Source organism: Artibeus jamaicensis, unplaced genomic scaffold (assembly GCF_021234435.1).
Source record: "Artibeus jamaicensis isolate MK-2021 breed Jamaican fruit bat unplaced genomic scaffold, CSHL_Jam_final scaffold_3307, whole genome shotgun sequence".
In the NCBI taxonomy this organism is placed as follows: domain Eukaryota; kingdom Metazoa; phylum Chordata; class Mammalia; order Chiroptera; family Phyllostomidae; genus Artibeus; species Artibeus jamaicensis.
The window spans coordinates 6534617-6556156 of NW_026522040.1; the positions used below are offsets into that span (position 1 = coordinate 6534617).

The following is a 21540-nucleotide window of genomic DNA, read 5'->3' on the forward strand; positions in this document are numbered from 1 at the left end:
ACAAGAATGTATTGTGTAGATTGCTATATGAATAATCTTTTTTTCCCTTCTTTCCTTAAGAGATAGCTGTAGTATAAGCAGAAAAAAGGCCAAACTTTGGGATCCGAAATGCCTGGTTTTTTAGTTGCATAACTTTGGGGGGAAAGACTCATAAAATTTCTATGAGCTTCTATTTCATCATCTACAAAACTGAAAATGATCATGTTAGTAGAAGCTAGCATTTAGTGAGCCCTTATTATGTGCTGGGTGCTGTTCTAAACACTTTTGTGTAAAATTTCATGTAATTCTCACAACTTATGAAGTATAATTAATTATCACCCTTAATGACACAGGATGAAATCAGGCAAATGGGATTTCAGAAACGAAATTTAAATCTTTGACAATGTGCACAGTGCTTTACAGTTTATAAATATGTTCACATTTTAATTTTAAAAGTAGGTAAAGCACAGTAAGTATTAGACTGAACAATATGAAAATGCATTTTATAGGTCCAAAGTAGTCAAACATCAGCAATTTCATATGGTTCAACTTTAACTATTTTATGCTATGGCCACTTAAAAAAAATGTAAAAATGTTTTTATTAACTATAAAACTCTATCAAAGGTATTATTTTAAGCAACAATACTAAACCACACTAAAATTAACACAACTGTGAAACTAAAAGGAGTATGAAAGGGGGTAGATAATATGGAAATCCATTCAAATTACACATCAATCAATAATCGATAGTCAAAAGTCCATTAAATATCCAACCCAGGTTTCCATTTGCAGCCATAGTATTTTTGAGGATTAATCTTCTGAACGCTCTGGGGACCGTCTCAAGCTGACATTATTTTCCTCACAACACTTACTATCACCTGATGTTGTATCTATTTATTATTTTTGTTTGTTTGCTCACCTGTTTTCTCAACCCACTAGAAAGTTCATCAGGGCAAACACAGGTCTGTTTTATTTACAGTTTTACTCCTGGCACCTAGAACTGTTCAAGGCTCACAATAATCACTCGAATTCATTTGTGGAGTAAATGAGAAATTAGAACTTCCTAAATTGGAAAGAATGCATGAAATACATTTTAAGATGAAGATAAATAGTAACCAGAGATTTTGTAATACAAATAATGGCAAAACAAATCTTCCTAAATAGAATAATTGTTAGTACCCATAAATATTTCAAAAGTATCAAACACCTAAATTTTGAATAGGGTCCATTCAAAAATTAAAATCCCCATAATTACTTTGTAAGCAACAATTAAAATAAACTGTCTTGCATTACATACAAAATTAAAGATAACATATAATCAAAGTTACAGAGTAAGAAGGAAAAATTACCTTAGAATTCTAGATTAGAAAAAGTAATAAGAAAAAATGAAAAAGCATGTTTATGTTTCAAGATGGAAATAAATGAAATTTAGAAAGTGGCTGGATATAACATTAAAATGACTTATTTAAAACTAGGAATAACATTTCCATATTAGAATTTTTTGAACCTGTACAAGATGTCCCTAAACTTAAAGGTGGGGAGTATATGCTATCCTGAATTTCTTTCTTTTTTTTTTTTTTATTGTTCAAGTCCAGTTGTCTGCGTTTTCCCCCACCATTCCCCCGACCCTATCCTAAGATTCGAAAGAAACAAAACATTCCTAAATAACATTTACACTGTATTTCTCATTCAAGAAAAATCACTGTGGTTCTTCCATAACTATCAAATGTTGCATCCATTTAGAATAAGTATTTGAAGAAGTACAGAGCACTGTACAAAAAAAGATAATGATTAACCTAGAAGAACAAAAAATATTTTTCTCACTACCAGTTTCTCAATGTGATCTTTGACAAAAATTTAAGTAACAGTAGGGTAAAAGGACTATTTAATGTAACTTAGCATATACATTTATCAGCAGCCACTTGGTCCTGGCCACAATAGACACCCTGCAGCTGGCTGTCAAACCACCAAAAGCTGCTGTCACCCACCTTCCTTGTCTCTTAGAACTAAGCTCATTTGGGTCAAAACAAGTCAACTGCCTTTCTCACATGCAGTAATATGCTGGAATAAAAGTGTCAAGTATAATTCTGGCTGCTAAGATTTTGTTCTTAAGAACAGACTTCTAACTATTAAAGGGGTCATTAAATTAGAGCTATTGCCTAAAAGAAAAGGGTTATCTGCATTTGTAGCTTGATTGGGATAATATTTCTGAGGTCGTGCAAACCAGAGGAAAGGGAAGCAACTGGTAAAAGAGGTATGACAACCTCCAAAACCAGTAAATTAAAAGTAAACTATTGAAAAAAATGAGTATGCCAGAAGCAATATGTAAATAAAACCCGAGTTATACTTTAGGACAGATTCCATGTGCTATGCAACAGGGAATATTTGCTCTGACTAGTTACAAGTCATCAATTAATACAGAGGAATACTACATAAGTATTAAAGCATGAAGTAGTCTAACGTGATTAGTGACACAGAAAAATATACACAATATATATTGTTAAAAATGAAAAAGGATACAAAATCTGCCTGAATGAATGTGGTTTCATTAAAATAAAAAACATGGATATTACAGGCAAACAGAATATCTAGAAAGATACACTGTTAAAAATGCTACCCTTCACTTTAAAATGGAATTATGAATACTTTACTTCTGTTTGATCATTTTTTCTCCCTTTAGTATAATAATGTAAAACAATAAAACAAAGTAATGTAATTACTTGTATAATGGGGGTTGGTGGTTATTTCCAGGTCTGGGAAAGAAAAATCAAATAGCATAGTAAGCTTCCCTTCTCCTTTACCAAATGAAGAATCTGAGGATGGCCTCCCAGCTCAGAGACACATACATATACCATCAAAGATGCATGATGTCCTTTGGGAACCCTTTCCTTAAACAGAATCCTATGTAGAACCTCAAAACATAAGATAAAATGGAACTTCTATTACCAAAGGGGCTATAACCAATCACCCCCCTGACCCCCATGACCCCCTACAGAGCATCTACTCATGCTCTGAGGCTCCTTAGGACTCCACAGAGCATGAGTTAAAACCCCCTGGTTAATGACACCCTTCCACTGTGCAGTGAGGAAACTGTGGCCCAAGAAGATTAACCTCCTGATAAGTCCTCCGCCTTACCAGTGGCCCAGGACCATTTTATCTACTAGGCATTATAGAAATAGTCTCTGGGTTGTCTCTTTTCCAATTCATACAGAAAGCTAAAAACACAAGTGAATTGATTCCAAAATACCAAAATAAGACTGCATAATCAAAATTAATAAATATATAATAAATGTCCACAAAAGGAAAAGAAACATAAAGGGTCTTGATACTCAACATGATGTAAAGCAAACCACAACTCCCTACTGTCTTTGCAAATATATGTTTTTCTGTTGTCCAAGGTTCATGGTTACCTACACATACCCATGGAAGTAACACAAGCTGGAATCTGCCACTGAGAAAAACAAATAGAAAAAAGGCAACAACAGAGGGGCCATTTTGGAAACTAAAAAGAGACAGAAAAGATGTATTAGTCAAGAAGTAGATAACTAGAGATACCAGAGATAATGAAGTCTGCCCTTGGGTAAAATTAAATTTCAGGAGACTCCAAAGGCCTAAAATAATGAGCAAAACCCTAAAGGATAAATTTTAATAAGCATAAAACACACCATTCTGAACTTTGGGCTAAAAAACGTAGCATTTCAGAAAGGTTGGATGATGAAGACTTGTGTCACCATCATAAAAAGAAAGTTTCATGGGTGCCGGTTCACACTAAACTTAGTGTGGAAATAAGCATCAGATCTGAAGCAACACGTAAAATGTGGACAATGAAAGAGGATTTCTGAGTCAGCGTGATTACACCTGTATTTAGTGCTGGGCACTTTAGTTTTTAAAGATGTAGAAAAATCCCATTATGTTTCCTTAGGACTATGAAAGGACCAGTATTAAAAGGAACAGTGGGGAAAAAAGAGATGTTTAAATCTAGAGAAAAAAAGTTTAAAAAATTAACTTTCAATAAATACAGGGGTGGACAAGTGTAGGTTTACAGTTGTGAGTACATGAAAGTGTTAATAAAGATATTCTAATAATCATAACCTGCATGTCTTTTTTCATATGAATTATAAACCTACAGTATTACCCACCCCTGAACTAAAAGACTATTATGAGGAATAGGGATTATAAGGATTATACAGCCCTAATAAGAAGAAATAGGTAACAAGTTAGGGTAGTGGTCAACAGATGGTTTTTCTCAGAGGTGTGAAGAAGTGGGTTGTTACATAGTGACTTCTGCTCTCATTAGGTATCTTCATGCAAAGCATAGACAACCTCTTGGGGACACTGAAGAAGTGAGCCTTGCATGCATCTTGACTCAGAATGAAGAAAGGAGAAACAACAACAAAGAAACGAAACCCTCTAAGGTTCTACACAGGACAAGCACTCCTTTACATACCTGAGTAATGTTTTTGAAAAAGGATGAGCAACCTAAAAACACACGTCAACCACCTTGGAAAATTTGGCAGTTTCTTACAAAACTAAACATACCCTCCCTGTATGGCCCAACAAGTACACTCCCTGATATATTTACCCAAATGAGCTGAAAACTTTTGAATGCAAAAGCCCTCACTCAGATGTTTGCAGCAGCTTTATTCATAATTGCCCAAATCAGGAAGCGACCAAGATGTCCTTCAATGGATGAGTGGACAGACAGTATTCTATCCATACAACAGACTATTATTCAGCACTAAAAAGAAATGTCATGAGAAGACATGGAAGGCCCTTAAATGCGTATTGCCAAGTGTGTTTTAAGAAGCTAATCTGACTACTGAAACCACTCTGTATGGTACTGTAATGGAGAATAAATCAGAATACATTTTTCAAAACCCACAGACTGCAACACAGAGTGGGCCTTAATGTAAACTAAGGCCTTAAGTTGTATTGGCTCCTCCATTTAAACTGTAACAAACCTACCACACTAAGGCAAGATGGTAACAGGAAAGGGAAAGGATGGCCAAACGGTGTGTAAGGGAACTCACTGTACTTGCCATTCAATTTTTCTATAAATCTAAAACTCTTTAAAACATGTCAAAAATCAACGTTCCCATTAAAAATCATGGTAAAGGTGGGGGACAGAAATTTTTGGGCACAATCAGGAGCACCTCCATTTGAAATCCTCACAGCCTATAGTTAGATAATGCTGGGTAATTTTAGTTACATAATTTTATGGTTTACATAGGGTGGGGCAAAAGTAGGTTTACAGCTGTGAGTACATGAAAGTTTATTCCTGTACTATTATTTTCCAAATAACTATAAACCTATTTTGCCTAACCCTAATATGTATAGTTTACATATGTATTTATTAAAATACAATTTATGTATGTACATAGTTTACAGTTAACAGTAACACAATGAGTACATTTGAATGTACAGGATGAGTGGTAATGAGAAAAGACTAAAGAGATGGGGGCAGGGACAGCTCCACCTAACAGAGAGACAATGTTGCGGGTAGAGATTCCCCAGCACTGCTTCCGGTAAGAGAAATGCCTACTTTTCCTTCTTCACTTTCACCAAGGGTTTGCTGGGTCACGTTTGCAGTAGCCTAGAGCAGCACTTGTCTCAAACCGTGCACCGGTGCTCTTCTTGCTCCCTCCTTCCGGTGGTATGCTATGCTAACGAAGGTCTAACTGAAAAGTACACAGGAGCCTTAGTTGGTGTAGCTCAGTGGATTGAGTGCAGCTGGGAACCAAAGGGTCACCAGTTCGATTCCCAGTCAGGGCACATGCCTGGATTGCAGGCCAGATCCCCAGCAGGGGGCACATGAGAGGCAACCACACACTGATGTTTCTCTCCCTCTTTCTCCTTCTCTTCCCTTAATTCTAAAAATACAATAAGTAAAATCTTTAAAAAAGAAAAGTACACAAGAGTTCAAAGGCACTTAGGCTCAAAGAAGTTCCATTACAGTTCAGGAATTGGTGCTCTGCACAGTGACATCGAGTTGCCAAGAAGAGATAAAATATAAATAGTACACAGTATCCTGGTTTAAACGATACAGAAATACTCGTTGTAGACTTCTTTTTCATTTTTTAAAGGCTTTATTATTTATTTTAGAACAGTTTAGGTTTACAAAAGAGGGTGATACAGAGATTTCCCATATGTCTTCCGGACATTATCATACATACGGACCCTCCCCCACTGTCACCACCACTCATTACAGCAGTACTTTTTTTTTACACCATGGATGAACTTACCCTGACACCGTCATAATCACCCAAAATCTACGGTTTACTTTAGGATTTACTCTTAATGTTGTATATTGCTATGGGTTTGGACAAATCCACAACGACTTATCCATCATTCTAGCTTCACAGAATATTTTCACTGCTCTAAAAATACTCTGTGCTCTGCCTATTCACCTCCCCCCCAAACCTGGCAACCACTTTTTCTTATCTCCATAGTTTTGCCTTTGCTCATTTTCACCGGGGGCCACATCAGCCTTGCAGTGCCTTCAAAGGGCTGAAACAATTTTAAGACTGTGTAAATGTAACTACTCATTAATAGTTAAGGAACTGACATTACACTTGGCCCTTTGAAGGGAGGCTGATGTGGCCCCAGTGAAAACGAGTTTGACACCCCTGACCTAGATGGTTTAGAACTGTTCCTTCCTATTTCTGCCTTCAATTTTACATCCTAGCCCTAAACCAGATACAGATTTTAACAAACAAACCACTTAAAAACAAGACTATTTAGCAAACTTTATCAAAACATGGCTAGATTGAGATGTCCACACTAGGAGGGTATATACTGCCACCTGATCACCCAATCCCTTGCCCCTCAAAGGGAAACAATAGTCCATAACCACACTGCGGTTTTCAACAGGACAGGCTTCCTTAAAGGAAAAACTGCTCAAAACGACCTGGATCTACAGTGTGTATGGACACGGGAATTTTATTTGCTATTCTTCATAAAAAGTGATTTGTTTTTAACATCATTCACCTTCTGTAACCCTTTTTGAAAAGACTTTACTAGATCAAGCACAAGCAGTGACCTACTGAAACATAAGTGATATGTCTGCTTTTCAGATCAGATCCACCTTAGTGAGTTTCCTCTTTGACCACCCCAAATTTAAGGACCTAAAAAGTAGAGAATTCGTTAACAGAAGCAGTCTAACAAGGCTTGATTGAGTTGTTGGCTCGGTAGGTACTTATACATGTGTATCCTTCCCCCAGGCATTTTGGAAACCACATAATTCCTATTTCGGTATCATCTTCTGTTAGTTCTCCTTCGTTTACATTTACCAAGTACATGACCCACACTTCCTTTGTTCTCCCTGTGTCCACAACTGTCTGGACAAGCTGCATACCCAAGACTGCCTAGATGGATGTGAGACTGCCTATTACTTTACTTACCAAGTGCTGTTCCACTTAAATGTCATATCACATTCATTAAACAAATATCCTTTGAGCAACTTTTCTGTGTAAAATCTTGGACCAGAAACTGAAGGGGGTGGGGGAATTGTGCATCTGGATAATTGGTTTAACCCTCAAATAACTTAGTTTTCAAGGTGAACCACAGAACCCTGAGGGTCCCCCCGAGACTTCTTCCTGGAGCCCATGAGGTCAAAACTATTTTCATAGTAACTGAGACATTATTTGCCTTTCCCATTGTGCCTATATTTGCACCAGTGATGCAAAAGCAATACAGGATGAAACAACCGGCACCTTAGCACAGCTGAAGGCAACGGCACCCCACTGGAGTAACGATACTCGTCACCTTCGTGTGCCCAGTTTTTTTTTTAAAAGTCAGTATTTAAGAACGTATTGATGTAAAAGTAAAAATTATTAATTTCATTACATATTTACCCTTAAGTTCATACTTTTTATTATTCTGTGTGACTAAATGGAACATATGCAAAAGCACATCCACACATGAAAGTGTGATCTGTCGGAAAAGCAGAGGAAGGTCCCACTCTATGAGCTACAAAATAAATTAACCACTTTTTCACAAAAACACCATTTTTACTTGAAAGAGTAGCTGAAAGAAAAACTGTATGATTGTTCAGATCTGGGTAACTGACATTTTCTCAAAACTTTAGAAAGCAAGCTTGTTGCTTCAAGGACAATAATTGATAATATTAGTTGACAATGATAAAATGTGGTATTTCAAGCAAAAATTAGAGTTCTGGAAAACCTGTATGCCAACTGTGATCTTGACAGCTTTCCATTACTTAAAAGCCTTTTCTAATGAGATCTGTGGCAGTGTTAAATAATGTGATTTTTTGTCAACATTTGGAGAATCTGCATAACTCAGTACACTAATATTTTCCAAATGATCAGTATGCTACATAATCATACATGGGTTAAAGGATCCATTCAAAGTGCACAATAAACCAACAGATTTCAATGTAACGAAGTACAACCAAGGCTTCAGAAACCACACTACAACTCACCTTTAAAAACATAATACCTTTGAGTTTTGGTGTAATATCAAAAAAGAATATCTACAATTATATGAAAAGGTTCTTAAAAATCTCTTCCTTTTCCCAACTATGTATGTGGTATGAGACCAGGTCTTCTTATACGTACTTTAACTAAAGCAAACTATTGTAGCAGATAAAGTGCAAAAGCAGATACAAGAATCCAGTTGTCTTTTATCAAGCCAGACATTAAAGAAATCTGTAAAAACTGTAAAACAATACTACTCTTCTCATTAAACTGTCATTTTGGAAAATAGTTATTTTTATTAAAAAAATTTTCAAAACAAAGAGCTTAAAACTAGAAAAACATTTTCACCTATTTTAACACGTAGTGGATTTACTATTATTATTTTAAAATAATAAACATCTCAAAATTTCTTTTTCAAAGATTTTATTATTTATTTTTAGAGAGAGGGAAGGGAAGGAGAAAGAGGAAAGAAACATCAATGCGTGATTGCCTCTCATGCAACCCCCAACCGGGTTAAGCATTGGTTTAGGGTGGAATGAAAAAGAAAACAAGCAAACAAATAACAACCCAAAGAAGAATGTGATAATGTCATAATCCTTCTACTCTTGGACATTCCAGCTCTTCCTAAGCTCTGATACCTACCAGGCTCTTGAAATAATTTATTTAGCCATGCTGTGAATGTAATAAAAAAAAAAAGTAATTCATTTAGAAAGCATGAAAGGGGCTCAAAACCAATTTGAATTGATGGTTTTTTTCTTTTCTCATTTTCTAAATAAATAGCCAGAATAAAAATTGGTTTTATTTCCCTGGTATAAAGTTAGTAAGCTTATACAGACAAGTCTTTCACAAAGGACTATATAACAGATAACTTTTGGAAATGCATCCCAATCAAATTAGTGATGGAAAGCTAAGAAATTTGGTTCCCTGCCTCTCAACAACAGGGTAAAAAACCTCTAGAAATCCTACACTAGTGCTGAAGATCCGGATACCAAAGTTGTCATTAAAAGAGAGAAAGAGAGAGAGACTATATGCATACAAGCAATCACTGTATTTCAAAAAACACACATTTTTGCTTATCCTATGTTGGAGGATACACAAGAAACTGGTAGTGGTGGTGATTTCTGGAGAGGAAAACTATGGAGAGAACTCACTTCTTGTATTCTTTTTGTATACTCTTTGTATTCTCATTTGTATACCATTTGATCTTTGAACTATGTATGTGTAATAATTACTCAAAAATAAATATTTTTGAAACACCACATCTACATCACCCATTTCTGTCTTTTACCTCAAATGCAAATTAATGGTAGATATGGATATCATTAAATGCCTATTAGTTAAATAAGCAATGAACACACATCTTATATATCTGACAAAATAATCAAAAGCAAGCTGTCCATCAACCTGGAAGTGATCAGCCATTGATCGACTACCTGAAGGAAAATGTAATTATGTGAAATCAGAAGAACTATCTACTAAGGCCATCCCCCCACCCAAAATAATTGATGTCATTGCTACTTCAATTGTAAACTTTTCCCTTTTATAGTCACCACAGTATTTGTTTTAAGAAATATTCTCTGAATAGCACCAAAGTAGGTAAATTTAAAGATTCCTTTAAATCTCACAGCACTGAACACAGATTTAGCTCTGCTACGTACTACACGCTATGACTTGATAATGTAACAGTTGTAACACACAATGTCAATGTGACAATGTGCACTTGGATATAAAAAACGAACTGTACCATACATAGATTTAATAACTATACCAATGAAAAATACTTGGGGATCTTAACTAGTTCTGAGTTTAATGAGCCAATCTTAAACTGTGGCTACAAATAAATCTAACTCAAGTTTGCAATATATTAATCATAGTGGCTACATGGTACCCAGGACACAGAAAAATTGGACCCAGCCCAATAAACAGTATGCAGTGTTATTATAATTATTATGTACAGTGTGTGCACATTCTGCATGTATATGTGCACATATACACACATATACTTAGGAATATATCCATATATATTAAAATATTCTTTTTCAATTTTCTTCTCTTTGCTTTCCTACAATGAATGTGCCTTTTTACTTTAACAAAATACCCTACTTATTGTTCAACATGTCATAACAACAGGGTCACAATTAATTTTAGAAGGAATTTTTATTTACAAGAAACTTTTTAATATCATTTCTGTCCTCTTCACTTTTCAAGTGAGGAAATAGGCCCAGTGAGGATAAGTGATGTACCTAACCAAAACCTGACAGTGAATCCTTAAGGGCCATAATTATGTTATCCAAACTTATGTTTATTTTTTCCTATTATAAAAGTTAAGGCATTTTCATTAAAGATAATTGAAAAAGTAATGAAAGGTACATGAAATTAAAATCATGTAATATGTTTGCTTATAAACCAAAGATAGCCATTAATGTGAATTTCTGTTTTCTTTCTACAATTTTTCACTATAATAATACATTTTCAATGTGGGGAAAACTTAATATATAGATCTACAAATTAAATAACACAAAAAATTTTTTAACTCAGTCACAATTGGTAATAGAATTGTTTCTCCTTAGACTTAGTACCCGAAGCCAGTTTCAGGTCATGAGACTAGTTCTATGGTGGTGTTTCTATTTAGCAACCCTTGGTTAGTTCTCAATTTGTGGGTTATTTTCATATGAAATATCTGTTACTAAGAACTTTACTTCATAATCATTTAATGAAAGACAAAGGACCAAAAAAAGTGAACAAAGGAAAAGAGAATACTCTAGTTTTTTGGGCTGACCAAAAAGTTCGTTTGGTTTTTTCCATAAGATGGCTCTAGTAGCGCTTAGTTGTCTTTAACGTCAAAACAATTTTGTTAGATTGTACTGTGACAGCTGTTGTATCAGTGTGCATTTTTTAAAAAACTTATCAAAATTGGTGAATTTTTGTGTAGCCATTTTAATACTGAAGAATGGAAGAAACTACACATTTTTGCCATATTATACTTAATTATTTCAAAAAATGTAACAATGCAACTAAAATGCAAAAAGAAAAACATTTGTGCAATGTATGGAGAAGGTGCTGTGACTGATCGAACTGTCAAAAGTGGTTTGTGGAGTTTCATGCTGGAGATTTCTTGCCAGTTGGTGCTACACAGTCGGGTAGCCCAGCTGAAGTTGACAGTGATCAGATTGAGACATTAACTGAGAACAATCAACGTTCTACCATGAAGGAAATAGCCAAAATATTCAAATCAATAAAGTTATTGGTAAAATGAAAAACACATCTTTCATTTTATGGAAAAAAAACCATACAGACTTTTTGTTCAATCCAGTATTTAGGGATCCTTTTTGTAGATTTAGTGAATGTAAAGATAATTTACAAACACGAGTTAATTACAAGTTACATAACACAAATTTTCTATGTTTAAGGTTACCCAATATATTGATTCAAATCATTCTTGTATACCAATACTTTTATGGGGTATCATATAAAACATTATCAAGCATTCCATTAATGTCATAATTTTGGAAAGGCCCTATAACATAGGCTAGTAGTATTTTCATTACATGGTCAGAAAAATTAAGCACGGAGAGAATAAACGTCTTGCCCTAGATCACTAGATTAAAACATTACATTTTAGAAAATTTCCTAAGTATAAGCAACTCCCAACTTAAAAATGAATTGAGTGCCATCTATTAGCTTTCTTCCAAAACTCACTTTCTCTTTAAAACAATATTGATTTGACCCCCCACACACACACACAAAGCCTATTTTATATAGTGCACCAATAGTCATGTACTAGTGTGAATCCTGGAATACTAAGAAAAAAAAAAGCCCTCATTAGGTACCTCAGTTGGTTAAAGCACCATGCCCCATACACCAAGGCTGCCGGATGGATCCCCAATCAGGGGACGTGCACACACACACACAAAGTCTAGGAGACCACAAAATTCTGAAATTGGTTAAGCTTTGCTTTGGCCTTCCTCCCAGAACCTTCCTTCTGGTGCTCCTACTCCTATCTCCTCGAGGCGCCTAATATCCTTTGACGCCCACTGAGACGCCCACTCAAAATTTCTTTCCCTTGGTGTACCGCAGTCAGCTAACACAAACAACACTTGACTTTATCACTAACATTACTGAAAAGGCCCTTGACACCTGTGTGTGTCAAGAACCCTCTGAAAATCTCAACAAGTTATGGCCCTGCTCCCCAGAAAAATCAAATAGGCAGGCACATACACACAAATTTTTCACATAATTTCAAGGATCACAGGCCAAAATATATCCGTGAATCCCAGAACTACAAAATCCAGATTAAAAACTTCTACACTAAACTAAATATTGTAAAACCTCAAAACCTTTCACAAGGAATCTGCACTTTAAGAGACTATAAACCCAAACATACTATACTATGTATTCAAATACATAAACTCTAATTGTTAGAATTTAAGACCTCTCCCAGTGTTTTTATGCTCATAATTCTCATACAGGAAGGGAAGGACTGGACCTATTTCTAAGCATGGATCCTCTATTAAATTGGATTTTATATGCTCTACCCCTATATTCAATAATGCTAAAAAATCTATTGTGTTTCACTATCACGATTTCTAGCAAATCAATACCTACATACATACATTCATAGATATAGTGTGGGCAAAAGTAGGTTTACAGTTGTACGTGAAACAGCTTATTCTTGTATTATGTATTTTTCCACGAGGACAACTATAAACCTACTTTTGCCCACGCTGTACATATACATACATACATATATATATATATACACACACATACACACTCAGAAAACTTCTTTTAACTCTTACTTGCCACACCCAGTTTTCATTCCAATGAGCTCTGTGTAATAGATTGCTGAAATTCACGTTACTGAATTCCCTTCATCCTTATCCTCAGCCTCTTCAGCCCAAGCACCACTTACCTTTACCCATCCTGTCTCAAATTCCTTCAAAAGGCCCTTCTTTTTTTTTTTTTTTTTAACATTTTTAAAATATTTTTTAAAGATTTTATTTGTTTATCTTTAGAAGGGAAGGGAAAGAGAGAGGGAGAGAAACATCAGTGTATGGTTGCCTTTCGTGCGTCCCCTGTTGGGAACTGGCCTGCAGGGAACCGGCCTGCAACCCAGGCATGTGCCCTGACTGGGAATCGAACCGTGACTGTCTGGTTTACAGGCCCACGCTCAATCCACTGAGCTACACCAGCCAGGGCTAAAAAGGCCCTTCTTTATTAACCGGACCCTCAGATGCAGATGCTCCACAAGGTTGCCCTTAAGTCTCTTCCTCACCCTTGATATCATACTCTTTTGCAGTTTCTATGATATTATGCTTATGGATACAAATCTCTTCATTGGCCACACTTCCCCTTGAGCTCCAGCCCCAAATCTGTCAAGAGGTAGTTATCAGACATATCTGATTCCCACGTCTAGAAATGTACCCTATTACCCTTCTTCCTCAAATTCTGTTCTGTCCCATACATTCCCTATCTTAAAGACATCATCATCATTTGCCAAATGCAATCTTCAATTGCCCCATGCCCTTCCCAATCAGGTGGCAACGTCATCAGCTTCACTTTCCGCTACTTCCCATGTACTGCAAAATCTACTTACTGTTTCTCAGACTATCAGACTATCAATGCCCTTCCTCTAGCCTCTTCAGCAGTAAAACTGCTCCCACCCTTAAAAGATCTATTTCAACATCCCCTAGATGAAACTTCTTCCCTAACCTCTCTTAATCTCTCTGCATCACCTATTCCCTCCCCAGGGGGAATTCCTCCCTTCCTCTATAATCCCACACGCCTCTTTCTTTACTCTGTTTTAGCTCTCAAACAGTTGTGTAAGTTGAGACTTTTTCTGTCTCCTACTAGACAAGACCCATGGTTTATTCGTTACTCCAGCACCTAGCACATGCCTGGAATATTGTATGTCTTTAATTAATGTCTGGAAAATCAATGAAGGACAAAACTCTAAAGGATACACTTAAGGTTATTTCTCAATGGAGGTTCTGCCTCATCCTCTTTTGAACATAAAACAAGAATTAAGTGCTCTAGTCCCTAGCTCCCCACTTCTAGTCCATTGCTTGCTTAGTTTTAAGCAATGTTTCATGAGGACATTTCCTAACTTCCTCTTGTTCTTTGTAGATTTAGCTGCCAGCCTAGCCATATTAGCATTCAGTAGCAGCAACAAAGCAGACTCTTCAAGTTCTAAAAAGCAAAGACTTTACCAAAAGTAAATTACCAGCTTTTTTGAAAGTGGTCTTAAAGTTTATGCATACAAAGCTCATGCTTCATGATTCTGAAAAAGGCTTGGCATAGTTTATCCAATAGATACTACTTAAGTGTTAAGAAAATGTCCACTTAAGCCGCCAGCCAACCTTTTCACATTTGTAACCACAGAAATCAGCATGCACAAATTAACCTAAATACTGTGCTTACCTACTAAATACACTATAAATAGTATACAGTAGTCTAAATCACCAAACTGATGACCCATACAAAAGTAGCCCTCTGAGCTTCTTTTAAACAGTATACCTCCTAAATTCCAGAGATCACCCCAATCTATGAAACTTGATTATTTTGCCAGTACCATTTATTCTTTTCCCCACAAACTCTCCCCCAACATACAAACACACACCCCACACCCTACATGTGGCTTCCTTAAGAAATATCTGCTGGCCCAGTAACAGTGTGATTAAGGTGGGTTACAAGATCTAGGATTCTGGAGTACATTCCTCAAAGTCAGCTTATCTTTTAAGTGACTGCTACTGATACTCGGATGTGCCCCAAGGGACCACAAATACTGAAATTCTGTCTAAACAGCCCTAGTTTTTAAATTTTTGTTGTTTTGTATTTTTAAAATATACTAAAGTATCTCTACAAAGCTGCAGTTCTGACATTTCTTTACTTCATATTAATACTCACATCTTAGGACATTGTAGGTGTACAGGCAACATGATGAAAAGGGAAAAAAATAAAGCTTCTTTGAAGCTTTGGTAACTAAACTGCATTAAGTAGGATCAAAAATAAATAAGCCTAATTCTGAACTGCACTTCAGAAGAAATACTCATATATATTCCAGGGTATACATAAGTCGCTTATTTTCCTTGAGCAGTCACTAAGTTCATTTTCCAAGTTTTGTTCATATTACATCAAAATAACCAAAGCTTTCTTGCTGCTCCAGGATTAAGTTTTTAATAGCTCAATGTGATTGTAATCTTCTGAAAATTGATTTGTTTCACTTCCTTTTACTATTTCTCTTCCAACCTATTCACCTTAGTAGAAATCTGATGGATAAAACTACTAGCTGAAGAACCAAGAAAGTGGATAATCCACCCCCTAGCTAATAAGGAAGGAACCATGATACATAAATGTGCAAAAGTCATTGTGTATACAAAGCCACAAAAAACAGACTGGACTTAGTCAAGGTAAGCTCAGGCTAAAATCACTAGCTTTAGCACTCAAGGAAAACATGAAAAAAACAGAGAGAAAATGTCCTTTAGTATAGACATTTTCTGAAATGTATTTTACAAAACCAAAGACTGATATTTGTAAAGCTGATTTTTCCAAATATTGCTTATATATGTACTATACAAGCATCACAGTCACAGACAAACATAGTCAAGTACCACATTTCCAGCCCCAGACAGAGTACATGGAAATGCTTCAGGAGAGAGCAGGCACTTCTGCCACTCACAACACCGAGCTCCCCCTTTACCCTCCAACTGTTCACAATGTAACTGAGCTGCAGGAAGAGCAGGCTTACCTAAAGATACAAGAGATGTTGAACGTATGCAATAGCTTCTTGCTCTCCAGGGAAGTGGAGGCTGTGCTTCTAAAGGCTGACAGTTCACAGTCCTTCCAGAAACGAAAATATCAGCAAGCCTTTTCAAATACTTGTGAAAAAAATTTTAATTTCAATAATTACTGTTCATCATTATTATTCCCCAAAAAACATTTACTGAATGCCTTATTACATATTAGAAAAGTATAAAAAATTAATCCCCAAGGAGCTTCAATTTCGCTTAAAAGTCACCCACTTGACTTTCACATAAAATACTTTCTGAAGACAACCCAAGAGTCTGGTTGAACCTACAGGCAATGCAAATCAGGTGTTTAAATCGTGGGTCTTCAGCTCCCTAGTAGAATCAGAGATGGATGCCTAATTGTGATTAAATGTTAACAACTCTCCAATTTTGGGTTCCATTTGGAATATACACGATTTGGGAGGGAAACCTAAAATTCTTTCTCCTTTAATCCCTTCTATATCTGAACAAGGCACCTTATCTATTCCTATAGTTACTTCCCTAAATCCAGAAGTTAAATTTCCGTAAAACCTAATAAGAAAACTATTCCACGAACACTCCTGGCTTGGGGGGTGAGAGACATTTTTTCTCCCTAAGTGAGAATATGCCCACTGACTTACTAGCAAGCAGTCGTTTTCTCTCATATGAACTGAGTTTGAGATGGGGGTGGGGAAAGGGAGGTGCGATGTAACCAAAAGACTCTAAATAAGGATTCTGTCCCATGGGCGAAAAAAGTCCCTTGACACAAAAATTCTGCACACAATTTAGGACCCAAGTTAAGAATAAGTACACTACATTATATGCGATATTTTATGTTTGCTTTTGCGCTCAGTAAAATAAGGAAATTACACACAGATAGGCAGACAGAACCAGTTATATATTTTCACTACCTTATGGGATAACATGTCAAGAACATTTGTAGGGAGTCAGGTCCCTACTGAATAACACATACACACACACAAAAACAAGCATCTCCAAGATCCTGCCCTTGAATGAGGAACAACCCAATAACTTACTGTTCACAGCCAAAGGAAAAGAAATTTTGTTTAAGGCTGGGCAGAGATGGAATGGGAAAAGGATCACTGTGACCGCAGATAATGTCCTGGGACAAAGTTGAAGACAGGTTCACTCACACTACCTTTCACTCTAAGAGTTTCCCTACATTGTTTCTACACACTAAGAAAATGTGCATTTTGCTCTGACCACAGAAAAGACTTCAGCACAACTGACACCATCTCTAAGGTAAGCAATTAATATATTCGACTCAATGCTTTAAAGGGAGGGATAGAGACCAAGCAACAGCTCCTCCAACTGGCTGGAGCACCGCTGGAAGCCCTAAAAATATTAAGATTTTTTAAACTTCAAGTTCTGATAAGCACAGTCAGCTAGATGCACTGTAGAAACTTTGGGACCAACAACGGCGCACAACAGGTGAGAGAAACGATGGACGTCACTGCACAGTGAAGTGGGCAACATGCAGGGACAACCCTTGAGTCCCCGACAGTCTGGGGATGTGGTATAATAACCATGCCGCAGACCATCCAGAGCCCTCGTCTTCCCAGTGGCAAAGGTTCAGTTCCTCCTGAGGGTCGCGCCACTCCCCCTCTCCCTCACCCAGGGGACCACCATCCCAGGCACTGAATGAACCGAGGCTCCTCCACCGGCAGCATCTCAGCCGTGGAAGAAAACACAATGTCGCTCCTTATTTCTGCGTACAAAAGGACTTTGCGCCCTCCTCCTCGAACTGCCGCCGCCGCTGCTGCCCAGGCCGCCTCCTAACTTGCAAGAAGGTGGGCAGCGCGCCATATTCCAGCGTCCCCCAGTCTACCTGGGTTACAAGCTTACGCCACCCCGGCGGGCGAGAAGCATCGGAGGTCGCCCAAAGAGCCAGCCTCCTCTCCCGCAGGAGACAGCGGCTCCCGCGCCCGACACGGCCCAGCCTGCCGCGCCGCCCGCGGCCCAAACCCAGGAAGGGCCGAGGGGGCGAGCGGGGAGCCGCGGCTCCGGTCCCGCGCAGCCCGCCCACCTCCTGCTCCCGGGCCGGCGCGCTCTCCCGCGCCTCCCGCTCCTGAGCCAGCGGGAAGGCCGGGCCCGGGCCCCGGGTCCCGGGTTCCACCATGGTGAAGAGGCCGGGGCCCCCAGAGCCTTGGGCGGCAAGGGAGGCCGGAACCCTAAGGCTCTCGAGAGGGCAACTCCTCTCTCCCGAGCCCGCCAGGACGCCTGGGGCCTAGTGCGGCCTGCGCATCCTCGGAGTGGCGGTTTGACTGGGCCGGGCCGGGCCCCCCGCCCGAGGCAGGCCGAATCCCGCGGGGGCCCAGGCCCGGAGCCGGGGGCGGCAGGGTGCCGGCTGCGGGGCGGGCCGGCCGGCCGGCGGGCGGGCGGCGTGTTGCGGCTGCGCCGGGGCTGAAATAGCTGGAGATTGCGCGGTAGGGCACTCACCTCAGAGCGGCTGCGCTACCGTGGGCCTGCGCCGTGGAGACTGCGACCGCGCCGGCTCCTCGCAGCCTCCTGCCACCAGCGGCAATGGCGAGCGCTGCCGCCTCTGCCGCCGCCGAGGGGGAGGGGAGGGAGGGGAGGCACGCACGCGACGCACGGGCTCGGCTTCCCCGCCCGGCGGCCGCCATGATGGGGAGGTCGGCACTACCTCGGCGGGGCAGTCCGGAGGGCGCTGAGCGGAGGGCTATTGCAGCCCCCCGCGGCCTCCTCGCGTTCACATTGCCCTTCAAAGGTTTGGATGGGGCCGAAGCCACGGAAGAAACGGGATTAGTCAAACGTAGGAGCCACGGAGAAGTGGTGCGGGCATCCCAAGATGGTTGCTGATCTGGAAAAATAGTAACATTTCTCGCCCTCCGGCCCCGGGAATTAGGACCCCTGAACGTACACAGACAATCGGAAAGGAGTGCCCCCGCATTTTCGTCAGCGCTTCCTTGCCAGTCGCGTCCTCACCCTTTTTACGGAATGACCCTTGCTTCCTTATTTCAAACCTTCCAAGGTATTTAAAAGCAAAAGGCTTTTTGTGCAAAGCAATATATTAATTTATTCGCTCATTCATTCGTTTGGCGACCACTTCTAGAAGACACTCTCTGTGCCAGATATTCCGGGTGAGGTGGAGGAAGGTGAAGCCCTCGCTCTTAAGGAGCTTACATGCAGAGTGAAGGGACCCCCACTCCCACACAGGTGCCCGAGAAGTAGAGAAGGGTGGTTAGGGAAAAAAAAACCCTAATTTTAGAAACATCAGAGGAGTAGTTTTTGTTGGTCTTTGTTTTTAAAAAGTGTGATCAGGAAACTACCTACATGAAATCACTCGGGCTGTTATTTTAAATCCTGGGCCCCAGTTGATGTCTCCAGAATCTTGGCTGCTTAGCCCAGGAACCTTTGTTATTAACACTCCCCTGTATTTCATTCCCAGACTCACCTCCTGGTGATTCTCATGCACACCGTAGTTTAAGAATCAGTGCCTAGAGAATTACTAAACATCCGAAGGGTGTCAAAAAGCAGCTCAACCAAATTAGGAAACTTGAATTTTCACCACAATTTCACTTACCTCAAAATCTATCATCTCCAAAGACGGAATGTCTTTTTATCCAGCAATTTCGAAGAAAGTGACTTGAGTGTCCCCACCAACCACCCACCCAGGTGCTCATGTCAGAAACCTAGGAATGAATGATCCTTTACTCCCTCTTCTCCTTCGAGTCCGTATATTCAATTAGGTGTTTAAAACTGTCCTTTCTTGTCATTTCTTAACTTGGCTCGGGCAACTCTTGTGTCTCATCGATATACTGCAAAAACCCACAAAAAAAACCTTTTGTGATCTCCCTGCCACAGGAATTGCCTAGCTTGATTTTTTTTTAAGTAAATCATGTCATTTTCTTGCTTAACAAGCTGAACAAAATCCCATCACCCATAAGTTAAAGTCTAAAATTCTCAGAGGTGACTTCAAGGCCCTTCGTGACCTCACCTGCCGCTGCCATCTCTGACATCACCTGTCACAGACTTCTCCCACTGAATGCTGCTGCACTCAGAAGCTCTCACTCAGATCAGACGAGACAGGAAGTTCTCCCACCTCACAAGTTTTGCAAGGGCTGCTTTCTACACAGAACTTTCTTCTCTCTCTACTCCTATTCTCCTGCTCTAATCTTCATCTGAATCATTCCTACTGCTTCTTAAATTCTCAATATTAATACCATTTCCTCCAGGAAACATTCCACCTTTCTTCCCAGAATGAGTGCTTGGCCTTTCTATCATCACACCCAGTACTTACCACTTACTTTTTTTTTTTTTTTTAAACAGAACTATTTGACCTCTTCTTTTTTTTTTTTTAATTTATTTATTTCTCCTTAGAGGGGAAGGGAAGGAGAGAGGGAGAGAAACATCAATGTATGGTTGCCCTTTGCGCATCCCCTGCTGGGAACTGGCCTGCAGGGAACTGGCCTGCAACCCAGGCATGTGCCCTGACTGGGAATCGAACCGCGATTGTCTGATTCGAAGGCCCGAGCTCAATCCACTGAGCTACACCAGCCAGGGCCTTATCATTTACTTTTTTAAAAAATATATAATCTTTGTTTATTTTTTCCATTACCACTTAGTCCCCTTATACCCTCCACCACTTATGTTTATTGAGCTCCAGTAATGCATCATGCCCTATTTTAATTCCTTTTCACACATTATCTCCTTTCTCACTTAATTCTCAAGTGAAGCCCACGAGGTAGGTACTACAATGCTATTATTATTATCTCACTTTGCAAATGGAGAAACAAGGCATGTAGAGGTTACTTGCCCAAACCCAGACTGTAAGACATGGAGCCAGGTTTGAAAGCCTGAACTCGGAGTTGGGCTCTTCATCATTATCAGCGTTTTTCAGATTGCAGGTCAGTATCTACTGATGTAGCACAAAATTAACTTAGTGAGTTATGACCAGCATTTCATAAAAGAAATAGAAAATACTGGAGAACAACAAACTTTGAAAGGCTCTTGTTTTATGAAACATTTATTTCAGCTATAAAAATGTATGTACAGCCTAGGCTGGTGAGGCTCTGTGGATTGAGTGTGGGCCTGTGAACCAAAGGGTCACTGGTTCGATTCCCAGTCATGGCACATCCTTGGATTGCAGGCCAGGTCCCCAGTAGAGGGTGCTTGAGAGGCAACCACTGATTGATGTTCCTCTCTCCCCCTACTTTCCCTCTCTAAAAATAAATTTTAAATCTAAAAAATATATATGTACATAGGTGTATGTGTTTATACTGGACTGTGATATAATATGCATTTCTTACTGAATTATAGTTGCAGAAAGTTTGAAAGCACTGCCTTACTTTTTCTGCACTGTTCTCAGACCATACATC

At 39.1% G+C, this 21540-nt stretch overlaps 1 protein-coding gene across 5 annotated transcripts in view; it reads right to left on the bottom strand.

Moving 5' to 3' along the window:
• Positions 1–18742, bottom strand: part of NRF1 (nuclear respiratory factor 1) — a 125225-nt gene extending 106483 nt beyond the window's left edge. For 3 of the 5 annotated variants that reach the window (XM_053657069.1, XM_053657068.1, XM_053657072.1), the window contains exon 1: positions 18641–18742. The gene's annotated coding sequence lies outside the window, so the exon portion shown is untranslated. Of the gene's footprint in view, positions 1–16161; positions 18437–18640 lie in introns of those variants that run through there. The other 2 variants (XM_053657070.1, XM_053657071.1) reach the window with 2 other exon arrangements.
• Positions 18743–21540: the final 2798 nt, after the last annotated feature.